General features: G+C 42.6%; 2 protein-coding genes across 8 annotated transcripts in view; one reads left to right on the forward strand and one right to left on the reverse strand.

The window, feature by feature from the left end:
- Positions 1–13,091, forward strand: part of LPAR6 (lysophosphatidic acid receptor 6) — an 80,399-nt gene that overhangs the window by 50,639 nt on the left and 16,669 nt on the right. Inside the window, exons 2-3 of one of the 2 annotated variants that reach the window (XM_073344168.1) lie at positions 6,044–6,195; positions 6,372–6,537. The gene's annotated coding sequence lies outside the window, so the exon portion shown is untranslated. Of the gene's footprint in view, positions 1–6,043; positions 6,538–13,091 lie in introns of both variants that reach the window. The other variant, XM_073344158.1, reaches the window with a different exon arrangement.
- Positions 1–13,091, reverse strand: part of RB1 (RB transcriptional corepressor 1) — a 172,314-nt gene that overhangs the window by 44,193 nt on the left and 115,030 nt on the right. The window lies entirely within an intron of this gene.

Genomic DNA, 13,091 nt, shown 5'->3' on the forward strand with positions numbered 1-13,091 from the left:
TAAGGTGCCACAAGGAATCCTTGGTTGTTGGGTTTTGGTGGTTTTTTTTACACTTATACCATTCATAGCAATTCAGATGAGACAATTTTCTAGTTGTAAATCTGGCAGTTGATTGTTTTTTAAGTTTAAATAACCAAGACTTCCCCCTCGGTCCTTCAATCTCAATTTTCCATAGTCACTATGAAGCAGACAAACCAACGATATGCCCCGTTCTGTTCACAATTAAGTCAATGGATGTTTTGCCATTAACATCAATGAGAAAAATTTTAGCTAGGAGACTTCATATCAGCTACTGTCTTATGGGACTTCAGAACTTTCTTAATTTACAGCATATTTTATCTTCCCGATCGCACTCTTTCAGTTCCTCCAGTTGACAGTTTGTCAGCTCCAAGCTAGAGAGATCTTGTGGTGATTTCATATTTGTCCTTAACACTTAAAAGGTTTCATTGGCAGGCCACAGTGCAACACATGAAACAGGAACTGAGAAGGGGTTGGATACCTAGGCGGAAATCCTGGCCCCATTAAAGTCAATGGTAAAATTTCCATTGACTTCATTGCAGGCAAGATTTCACCTTAGTGCTTATTTTCCCAGCTTCTGTCACCCAAACCTCTCTCACAGAAAAGCAGCACTAGTGCATAATTTATCACTACTCTGCTCATTCTCATCCTCCTTCTTTATGGGTAAATTAATGAGACCTCCATGTGCTGAAATGGCTTTCCTTCAGGATTGTACTGACTGAAATGTATATCAGGCTGAGCTTTGCAGCTCCACCAAAGCTACTAAATTCCACATGGCAGAGCTAAGGTCTTTCAAGAACAGAGGTCCTTTTGCAGAGTTGCACTGCAGAAGTTTAGTTTCAGCCCTTCTAAGATTCAGGTGTTGTGCAGGCCTGACGGTCCCTGTGCTGTGCAGGCCCTGAAGGTCCCAGGACAGAAATAAAATTGACATTTCCTATCATAAAGCTTTTCACTGACAGAGATTTTCATAAAGTACCTTACAAAACAATTGTATGTAGTAAGCCATCTTTGGTATTAGCCTGATCTGTACTATACATTCTCCCATTTCCCTGTCTTTACCTCTTTCTCCCCACCCCACTCCAGAAATATGCCTTGCTCTATTCTAGAATCCAGGATTCTATAAGGGGAAAATGTGAGAATTGGGAAAGCACCATCCTATTCCCGCCCCCCCCCCCTTTTTTTTTTTGCACCTTCTGTGTTGCTGATGATTGCCAGACCCTGGAAATATAACTCCCGATGTAAACGACATTCAGCAAGAAAACTTTGATGCATGAAAAAATGTACTGCCAAAATTGTTCAGAATATGGGCGGGGGGGAGGGCTGGGGGAGGAAGACCTGCTGCTGTGCTTTTAGTGCTGTATACATTTTTCTTTTCTTTTTTACTTTTACTAATGGCATCAATTAATTTGACTACAGCTATTAATCATAACCTTGTAACCTAGAGTTTAATAGGTTTTTGGCTTTTTTACATTTTAGAAAATAATGCTGCATAGCTTTTTTTTTAAGTGGAAGTCAAGTTCTGCGCTTCTTTAGCTTTTTGTCAGCATTTCTTTCTTAGCTGGACAAGCTGTTTCATGTCAGCATTTATCTGCACTAATTAGCTATCAGCTTGAACTCCAACAGTGAAACATTTTTTGAGTTCAACTTTTTACAATCCAGTTTTGTGAAGGAAACCAGAGAAATGAGATAACCTATTAACTATGGAAATTAATATAGATCTTGTTGAATAAATAATGTAAACTCTTTCAACAGTTCATAATCTTCTTCTTATTCCAAAATATCTTTACAGACACAGGGAGCAGTATAACACCACCTTTCATTCCTCTGCATGGCTTGCTCCTCCATTAAGCCCAGACTACTCATGTCCCTCCCTGCGACATCCTCCCATCTAGTCAGTGGTTGGCTTCTCGGTGTGACTGCCCCCGATTGCATTTGTGGTATTTTCTTTGGCATCCTATCATGTTTCTCTTCTGCAGCATCCTCGCCATTATCTTTTCGATTGCAGCCAATCCCACTCCTGATTTTGCATCCTACTCTTCTTCTAACTTGGTCTTAAAATCATTCCACTTTATACCTGTCCTCGTCCAAAGAACAACTCTTATCTCTAGTGCCTCTAGCCGGATGTCTGTTTCATTTAGTGCATCTGCTTCCAGACCATACAGGAACACTGTTAGTACACTGGTTTGATACAGTTTGCACTTTGGCACCAAACACAATCTTTTCATCAGTCTATAATTCCACCAACTTCTTTGCAGCACACCTTTTAACCTTATCCTTTCGCACAGATCCAGCTTCCTGTGTACACACACAACTTTAATAAATGCCAAGAAGATAAAGTGGTTGTATCTTGGAACAGGGACAATAAATGGAGAACTAAAATGTAGCAGTGGTGAAGTTGTCAAACAATTGCATAATATTGTATTTTAAGAAAAACACAGTATAGGAATATGACTGCACTTTACACTATAACTGGTAAGCAGGAGTTAAAATCCTCTAATGTTAAATCAGAGGCTCCTGCAAGTGCTGTCAGGATTGCAAGAGGCTGCAAGCACTTAATTCAGCGACTGCAAGTAACCAGGCAAGAAGACCTAATACCTCAGTTAGAACTATATGGAAGAATATGATCCTAACAAGTAGCCTGCTTAGCAAGTAGCTAGTCCTCACAAGAGTAGAAACAGATCCTGAAAAGAAGCTTAGGCAGAATGAAGGTTTGAGAACCAGAAAGCAATCAATCACCTTGGCACCCTTGTCCTTTTGACTATGGCTACAGGAAGCTTTCCCCATCATATTTCAGTTTCTGCTGCAGGAAACTCTTTTGCTCCATATCCTGTATTGGAATAAACTGCAATTCAAACCCAGGTACAACAGGATCCTTGTTTTAGCCACCACCGCACTTGTAAGACTATCACAAAAAGCTCTTTACACTGGCAAGGAAGCCACACTAACTAGTATTAGTACCTTTGGAGACTGCAAACTTATTCTTGACTCCTTATTTAAATTATTTTCCCATTCCCATCAGAAACTCCAGTACTTGAAGGAATTTTTTATTATATGTTTTTAATTGTGGTTGTACTTACTTTGTTGTGCACTATGCCTCAAGCACTCTGGAAAGATGGCATTTGGGAAAACAGATGTTATTTTCTCTTCTCCACAGCTACCTAATCACTAAAATGAAATGCTGCCTGAGCACGGCATTAGGAGGTGACAATCTGCTTCATATTTTCTACATTTTTTTTTAATTAATTGTGTTACCATAACACCTAGGAGCATTTGTAGTTGTAAGAACACTTTCTCCTTTCCTAGTTAATAGGCATTACTTGTCCTAATCCCAGTTACTCTTCATCCAGGTCTAAACTTCCCACACCCTGATATTTAAAACTCTACACAATTCCACCTCTACTTACTATTCATCTGATATCTTCCTAACACTACCTCTTCTACCCAAGCCCCTCTTCTAACAGCTCCTTTTTTCTATAAATACTGTAGTTTTTTCCCTCTCACCAACAATGTTTGGAATAGCCTCCCAATTAATTAATTAAGCCTCTTCCGGCCTGCCAGCCAACTTAATCTGGCTGGGGAGCGGGGTCAGGGGCCACTCCACGTGCACATGCCGCAGCTCCTCATGGTTCCCGGAAGCAGCAGCATGTCCCCCCTCTGGCTCCTATGCGTAAGGGCAGCCAGGGGGCTTCACATGCTGCCTCTACCCCAGCACTGCCCCTGCAGCTCCCATTGGATGGGAACTGCGGCCAATGGGAGCTGCAAGGGCGGCACCTGTTGACGGGGCAGCATGCAAAACCGCCTGGCCGCACCTCCTTATATGAGCTGAAGGGGGGACATGCCGCTGCTTCTAGGAGCTGCTTGAGGTAAGCGCCACCCGGAGCCTGCACCTCGACCCCTTCCCAGGGCCCAACCCCCTGCACCCCTGCCCTAATCCCTCTTCCACCCTCCAAAACCCTATGCCCCAGCCTGGAGCACCCTCCTGCACCCCAAACCCCTCATCCCCAGTCCACCCCAGAGTCCTCACCCCCAGCCAGAGCCCTCACCTCTCCCTCCCCAGCCCATGCCCCAATCCCCTGTCCTAACCCCGAGCCCCCTCCCACACTCCGAACCCCTCGGTCCCAGCCTGGAGCACCCTCCTACACCCAAACCCCTCATCCTGAGCCCCAGAGCTCGCACCCCCAACCAGAGCCCTCACTCCCTCCTGCACCCCAACCCCAATTTCGTAAGCATTCATGGCATGCCATACAATTTCCATACCCAGATGTGGCCCTCGGGCCAAAATGTTTGCCCACCTCTGGCATAACAGATATTTGCCACAGTGCTAGAAGATCTTTATTTGTATAGCCCTGGATCAAAAACATAAGGATCCTGTTGGCAAAAAAGTTATGTCACGCTATAGTTAGGAAAGAGAAAAGAGAAATCGGTTCCTCTTTCCATGAGAAGTTGAGAAATAGTGGTAGTTTTCTTATGAAGATTAAAGTCATTCCAGAAAGGACAAAAGAGAAGTAGCATCAAAGTCACACAACCATAAGCACCAAACAAAGGGCTGAAACACTCTAATTTCAATCTAAACTTCCTTTTTGTTTTTAAATAACTTTTGCTTAAACTTCTATTTAACTTACTGGCACTAAAAGGTTTCCAACCCAAGTACTTGTGCTTCCAGCATCAATGTTTTACATCTGAAATATTTTGGGGGATATAGCTAGTAAGACGTGAATATAGCCCACGGGAGTTAGTATTCTACAGGAAATATTTAGAATCTTACAAGTTTTACACACAAGACTTTTAATCAAAGCTTTGAGCTATGGAACAGGAGGTCAACGGAAGTAGTAGAGGCTACAATCACTCAGAAATGATCAATGTTGCCAACTCTCACAATTTTATCACAAGGTTTGTGATTTGGTGTTTTTCTTAAAGCCCCAGCTTGAGAGAATCATAGCGCGCGCTCTCTCTCTCTCTCTTTTTTTTAAGTTTCTAGCCCTCATGGTTACAGAAAAAAGCTTGAAATTGTGCATTTTAAGGGATCAAGAACCAGAAGGCAAATACAAGGAACCCAAAATATATTATTTTTAAAGTCTCATGATTTTTAAGGCAATCATGATGATTTTCACAGAGGGTTAAGGGAGGAACTTGACTCATGACTATTTAAAATGTTAGGGGTTGACAATGGCAATGCTGTACAATGGATGAGAATGTGGGGACTCAGCATTTCTAGGCATAATTAATGAAGTACTGGCTGGTTCAACAGATCCTTTCATCCAAATTTCCTCTTCCCTACATATAAACGAAGAATAACAGATTATACTACAGAACTGTATTAAGTCAAATTTTCCATTATACAAAACAATAAGACCACTTTGAAGTCTATGATTAGCCTGAGTTTTACATGGCCTTGTGTGTAAACTAAGTTACTGTATCTCACTTCAATACAAATTTGTCTGTAATGAGACTTGTGGCAGTTTCTTGAACTTACTGGGATGACAATGAAGAGAGAAAAAAAAAGATAGAAATTTTTCTGTTCTTAGAGTTGCAGTTAGCACTTCTGCAAACACTCTGGATACCCTTGTAAATCATTTGAGAAATCTGCACAGGTAGCGGCTATTATTCCTGTATTGATCAGAGATCAGAAAGTAAAGATATGCTGCCATCAAGTCTACTGATGTGAGTGAATCTTTCAAGCCCAGAGATGACTATATACTGTGCTTGTGCAGATATCAGTCTCCATTCTGCACATGATCTTACCTGCATACTTGTTCAGGGCCTTTAAATTTGCATAACTCTGGTCCCGTTTTATCCAAAATGATATATAGTAGTTGTGACACTGCATCCTATATTCTTCACAGTGATATTATGATATGATTATTGCATAATTATGATGCATTTTGTACAAGATGGGTCATGTGAGGTGTCATTGGAAAAGTTATGATTTGCTGAATAGGATTATCCTATTTGTATGCATGTATCATTTTTGTATCTAAAGTTATGAATATTGACTATATCTGTATTTCAAATGTGCCTACTCTAGGTGACACCCACAACTAACCTTTCTTGTACAACAATGAAGAAGCCAGACAGTGCTGATAACCCATCAGCAAAGAAAATGGACCCTGGAAGAACTTAACCTTCATGTAAACATTCCAGACAGCCTGTAAGTAATGGCTGCTATGATTCATCAAGGTATGCAAGGGAATGTGACCAAGCCACATGAATGTGGACTCCATCTTGAGATATCAGTATTTTTCCACAAAGTGGTCTGGGAACCAAGTTTTTGAAACAAAGGTTTCCCGCCCAATGCTAAAGCTATATAAGGCAGGGAGTGACACCATCTGTTGTTTTTTCACTCCCCACACAAGAGGACTCCTGGAAACACCTGAGGAACAAAGACTGAACCGAGGGAAGTGCTGGACCCAGGCTAAAGAGATTTCTAGCCTGTGTATGAAAACCTAGGAAACCCAAGCTGCAAAGCAAATGCAGCTTGTGCCTGAAGAATCTGCAAGTCTGCTTACATCATCACTCAGGGTAAGAAACTGTTGATTCATATCCAATCTATCTAGTATGTTAAGCTTAGTTTGCATTTTTATTTATCTGCTAGGTAATCTGCTTTGATCTATTTGCTATCCCTTATAATTTCTTAAAAATCTATCTTTTGTAAATAATAAACTTGTTTTATGTTTTAATCTAAACCCAGTGTGCCTTTAAGTGAAATGTCTGGGGAAAAATCTCAGCTTGGTTTAACACAGGCTTGTTGCATATTTCTCTCCACATTGAGGGAGAGGCGAATCGGGTAATAAATTCATACTGGTCAGTGTTTTGACCAGGGCAGGATGGTACAGCTCTGGGGTCCTAGACTAGGAAGCTGGTGGTTAATTTGGCTGTAGCTTCTCTATTGTTGGTTCATGCAGTGGTTGGTCAGACAGTCTGCATGTAACTGCAGCTGGGCGTGTCCCTACCTGTGTGAATGCTGGAGGAGGTATAGGACCGAGAGCAGGTCTGCAGCTTGCCACAGCAGCACAGTGTGACAGGGAGCCTAGGGTGGTGAGCCAGACGGCTCAGTGATACCCCAGTTTCAGGTGACACCTTGGGAGGAACCTGTTACAGTAGTAAGTACTGGAGAGTATAGCTTCACTGCCACCTGCTTTTCTATATCTCTTGGGACTGGCAACTGAATATATGTTGGTTTTCATTATTTTACCACCTTGACTGCACATCCTATTCTCTGATCATTTCAAGACTCAACTGTCCTAATTTGATTTTGGTTGCCACTCCATAAAAATTAAATTTCCATCCCATTTTACAAGTTCTCTTGGAGAGGCTTCCTCTTGAAATAATGAATGTTTAGTTTCTACTTAAACCTAATGTTTCTATGTATTTAGTTATTTGACAATACTCTAGGATTACCAGTATAATCTTTCCTCTGAGCAAGGCTACCCTACCACACACTCAAAACAGGTGATCATCATACACTTCCGCTAAATCCTTAGATGCCCTTTATGTGAAAGAACTACTTTTTCCCCAAGTTACCCTAGGACAGAAAGCCCTATAAAACTGACATTTCCTATAGGGTTTGTTATGAGAAAAGGGATGAAAGAATGTCTTCTCCTATCTCCTCCTCTTTGTAACTGTCTCGAAGATGGCAAAGATTGCTTTTCCTTATCTGCTAAGCCTTTCTAGACTGACAAACAATTTGCCTCAAGAATATTTTGCCATAACTAGCATGTGGTTCGCTGGAGGGTCCTTCTTCCACTACTTTTCCATAAACGCCTGCATGCCACTACATTAGAGGTCAATCTGAAAACCACAGTTTATAGGTCTACTGGAGATGTCAGCAAGAAAGGATGAGGCCAATGACATCTTGTATGTGAGGGCTCCCAATTGAAGCAATCTTTGTTTTGTAAAGTAACGTAGCTCACTGATCCAGGCAACAACAATGCTGGAGAGCCATAGAGTCGCAGAAATGTAGGGCTGGAAGGGTCCACAAGAGGTTATCTAGTCCACCCCTTTGCACTAAGGCTAGGTCAAGTATACCTAGAACATCTATGACAGGTGTCTGTCTAACCTGTTCTTAAAGCCATGAATGAAAGGGATTCCACAGCCCCCCTATACCTTATTGCAGTGCATAACTAGCCTTATCGTTAGAAAGTTTTTCCTAATATAGTTTAGCTGGAGATCCAATTCCTGGAAGAGAGAGTATGTCTAGGTGGAAGTTAGTACTGCATCCTAAGACAGGCCCTGGAGTAGCCAGTCATCGAGATACAGAAAGACAAAAATTGTTTCTCATTGAAAGTAAGCAGCCACTACTCCTAGAACCTTTGTGAACATCCTTTGGGCCGAAGAGGGGCTGAAAGGAAGTACTCAGTGTTGATAGAGGTTTGGCTGTGTGTGTTCCCTCTGTATGCTGTCCCAGCTCTGCACAGGTAACTGGCCCAGCAGACCTCCAGTGAAGCACCCAATGACCACAAGATCTGTTACGATACAAAGGCACCCAGCGAGGTATAGTGTCAACAAAGCATGGTACTAGTACCCTGCAGACTCTACTGGATCACTAATACATATATGCCCGTAACAATGGACCAGCTCAGTGAAAGTCGGGACTTTCTGTTCCTCCCTAGGCCAACCAGAGACACTCCCTCTGAGATACCTCTTTATACCCCAATACAAACAAGTTACATATTGTCCATATTGACACTGACGTAGCTAGGTGCCACCTTCTGACATAGCATACCACCACCCATTATCTTGTACCTGTTGATTCGGTCAAAATATCTCTGTCCATCATGTTGTCATCCTGACCTTATCTTTAGGATGGGTCAGTGCATTACTGTTATCTTTGGGGAATGTGTTTGGTGCCAAGGTGTTCTGGTACCACCCTTCTGGAATGTGTTTGTGTGAGTGCCTAGCACTACTTAGGAATGTATATTTCTGCAATATCAGCCCTGTTCTTGCCAGATTCTGTGAGCAGGGCCTGCCTCTTGCTCATAATTTAACTTTGCTTTATATCAGCAAAGCTTTGACTGCTACTTTAGTTCAGGCCTCAGGCCTCATACCAGGCCTCTGATACAAGGCCTTATGTCTCAGTATCTCCTTCTACTACATTCTCCCACTTTGTCTTTTTATGGGGAGGATGTTCACCCATCATCCTGAAAAAACACAATGCATGGACTCAAGATGACCTAATGGTATAAACACTTACATGGTCTCCTTACTTTACCATCCACACATTCATGCCCCATCTGTCTCTTAGTCTGCACATTCCCTCGTACAACTAATGGGCAGATTTTATTTTCCAGTTATGTCTAGTCCCTTATGGTGAGCCTGGGAATGTTAGGCCCATGACTATGACTGACATGTAAAGTCTAGAGTTGGTCTTTAATAACTTTTTGGGCGGCATGAGGAAGCCTTTATACTTAGTTGGTCATCGTTGAGAAGGGCTTTGGTCAGGATTAGAAGTGTATTATGCGTATATCTTATAGAGTAAGATAGTGACATATATGAGGGATTACATGATCATTTCCTTGAATAGATGAATACCATATATATTCCTGATATAACTTGCAATAAATTATAATATATGAGTAATGTGGATAGTTGGTATACATATGTAGCTAATGTACATATATGTATATATGAATATATATATGCTTGTACCTTAAACATTCCTTATAGGACACATTTGGTCCAACACACCTCACAAAGTATCCAGTTATACAGATATCCAGCCACCCTTACAAACTATATAATTACAAACATTTACATTTAAAACATTGATAAGCATTTGATTATTCCTTACAATGATTATTCATTACTATAGCAGTGTTCATAGCTAGTTCCATTCCTTTCTCAACCCCGTGTTGTACTATGGCTTTTTTGGTTTACATTGCATGTAGCAACACATTACCATCAGAGCAATTACTGTTGTGGCTTGTATTCCCATCAATATTACACTAAGTAACCTGACTATTGGGTGCAGAGTAACTGCCTCTGGGATTTCCCACTGAAGTGTTTCCACCTCTCTTTGTGCATGTTCTGCTTCTTCTATTTGTTGTTGGATAAGATGAGCTATGGGTATTAAGACTTCCTTGACTCTTGCCATCAAATCATGTATGTCCAATTGTAATTGCTCCAGTGGGGGAACAATTCAATTAGTAAATCTTGTAGTTTTCCAGGAGGAGTAATAATTTCAGTGGCAGTGCTGACACTACTTGTTGGCCAAAGGCATGGGTTCCAATTTGGACTGTGCTTGTGACTTACACACAAAATCCTGTATTGCTTCCAGGGCAAATAGTTCCATGTATAGAAAAATTGGAATATCCTATGGTACATACCACATCTTTTATTCGGACCATCTCATTGACTAATTCTTTTTGTATCAATTGGGCCCAGCCTCTTTTTGTGTTCTTAGTATCAATTGTAGCATAACATTCACACAGCCACCATCCATTATGTTTTGTACAACAAGCCTGATTAATCTCCAAGCCAGTTTCAGTTACTAGGTGCACAATGGGATATTGAAAATGATTCTAGCCCAAAGTGAAAATGAGCATTTCCTGGGATGGGGAGGGTGCGAGGCAGGACACGTATTGCTACAATGGAAATAGGCCCCCTGTAGATCGAGGACCAAAAACCAATCTCCTGCCTCTAGAGAAGGGATTATAGCTACCAGAGTCACCACCCTGAACTTTTGAGACTTTACAAATTTGTTCAGTTGTCTCAGACTTAAAATCGGTCTCCACCCTCCATCTGTCTTTGGCATGAGAAAATACTTTGAGTAAAACCCTTTATACCTGTGAAGGAATGGGACAGTTCTGTCACTCCTTAAATGAAGGAGAGAGTGTATCTCTTGACTCAGCATAGTCTCGTGCGAGGGTTCCTGAAGAGAGGGGAATGCGGGTGGGAGAGAGGGAGGCAGGGACGTAAAGTGGCTGGTGTCGCCCAATGTTATAACTTCCATAACCCACCTATCTGCTGTAATGTACTATCAGGCCTGTTGGAAATGGGAAAGGTGGTCTCCAAAAGAGGGAAGGTGTGCGAAAGGTTGCAGCTTGCAGACTAGAGGTGACAGAGGAGTCAAGCCTTGACTAACCCATCAAAATTGTTGTTTTGAGGATGACTGGGTGTCGCTGACAGAGGATGAGAAGCTCTTTTCCTCTGGAATTTTTGTCTCTTTCTAATGGGTTCAATGAGTCTGTGAAATCCAGAGAACTGGGCTGGGAGTGATCTCTGGGCAGTTTGAGACCTGCTAAATCTCCTCTTATTCATAGAATTGTATATACCCAAAGACCACAATGTGGCCCTGGAGTCCTTCAGCATGTGCAGGGACTTGTCTGTAGTCCCCAAGAAGAGCTTCTGATCATCAAACAGGAGGTCTTCAAAGTATTCTGAACCTCTCTAGGAACCACAACAGCAGACAGCTGGAACCATAATGCTAACTGCTGTGGAGATGGATCTAGCAGCCATGTCCATAACATCCAAGGATGCTTGGACAGGGGTTCTAGCTAATCATCAACCCTCCTTAATGATGGCCTGGAAGTGCTCTCTATGCTCCTGCGGAAGATATTCTATAAAGGTTGCAAACTTGTTGCAATTTGTGAAGCCATACTTGGCCATGACTGCCTGATGAGTTTGCAATCTGAAATTGGAGGGTTGCGGATGAGTATGCCTTTCGGCCAAAAAGGTCTAACCTCTTCTGGTCAGTAATGCTGTTTATGATGTTTATTTGTGACATCCATCACCAGGGAATTAAGTGTGGGGTGGGGAAACAAAAATTCTGAGTCACGGGGGAACATAATACTTTTTACAAGTTGGCAGGCTGGTGGCAGGAATTTGCCACAGAGTCTTTGCTGGATCCAGCAGCACAATCCTGATGGATGTTGCCAATGGCAGAACTTCCAGAAGCTTGTGTTGTGAGTCTTTAACCTCCTTAAGAGGTATCTGGAGGGTGTCAGCCATCCTCTTCACAAGGTCTTAGAATTGGTGGAAACTGTCATATGTAGATAGTGGTGGAGTCATGACTGCCTCATCTGGATATGAGAACAAAACAGAAGTTTGAGGGGTGACCTCTTTGTCTCCCCTAGCCGCCTGTTCCTCAAAGTTCTCCTCATGTTGGGAGTTTGATGAAGGAGACTGTGTTACCCTAGTCTCCTGGTACAATGGAGCTGGAGGTCTGGCAAACTGCTTCCAATACACTACCCAAAGATCCCAGCATGGCCATTGTGAGGGCCTATATGGTAGAAGGGTTGGTATCCAGGACTGAGCCCACCATCCCTGACATGAATAAGGATCCTTGTCAAAGTATGGGTTTCTGTAATGATGTGAAGGGGAACACCGCACTGATAAGGAGGAGACTGACTGAATGTCTCCTTCATCCTCCTCAATGTCCTCCAATGGGATGGAGGGGGAGCAGAAAAGGGTGGAGAATCCTGTGGTACCAGGAAGCAATAGTAATCCAAAGACCAGGGTCTCGGTATCAAGAGTTATTCAGTACCCATAAGCAGTAGGAACTCCCACTTTCATAACACTGACAAGTCCCTGGAGTAGCAGAATTCCTGTGGTACTGAGGTGTCGGTACCAATGCAACAGTTGAAGTGGATGGTACCACTGATCTGAGCATGCAGGTGCCGGGCCCAAAGGTGTCTGGCATTTCAATTTTGCCAGTACCAATGGAGCCAAATATGAAGGCACCAAGTCTGAAGTACCTTTCTGGAGAAGCATCTGTCCTAGGTCTTCCTATCCTTCACCAAAGGTACCAGGGCCCTGCTGGAGCCAAGCTCCTCTGAAGTGCTCTGGGATCTCCAGCCCTGCCAGTACCAGAGGAAGAGTCCATCACCTCCATGGTACCGAGTCTAAACATCAAGGCATCTGACACCATAGACTTAGTGGGAGATTGGGGCCTTCTGGGAGCTATCTCCTTGTGGTGGCAGACAAAGCCCATCTTTGGAGCCTTTTCCAAGTACTCTAAAGTCTTCCCCCTTTTAGCAGAGATCTCAGTCGAAGTTGAAGGAGCACTGGATCTGTCTAGAAACACATGAACAGGGGGCGGTATCCTTACCTGACTTGGAAATGGCTCGAAGGGAATG

The sequence above is a fragment of the Lepidochelys kempii genome, chromosome 1 (genome assembly GCF_965140265.1).
Source record: "Lepidochelys kempii isolate rLepKem1 chromosome 1, rLepKem1.hap2, whole genome shotgun sequence".
In the NCBI taxonomy this organism is placed as follows: domain Eukaryota; kingdom Metazoa; phylum Chordata; order Testudines; family Cheloniidae; genus Lepidochelys; species Lepidochelys kempii.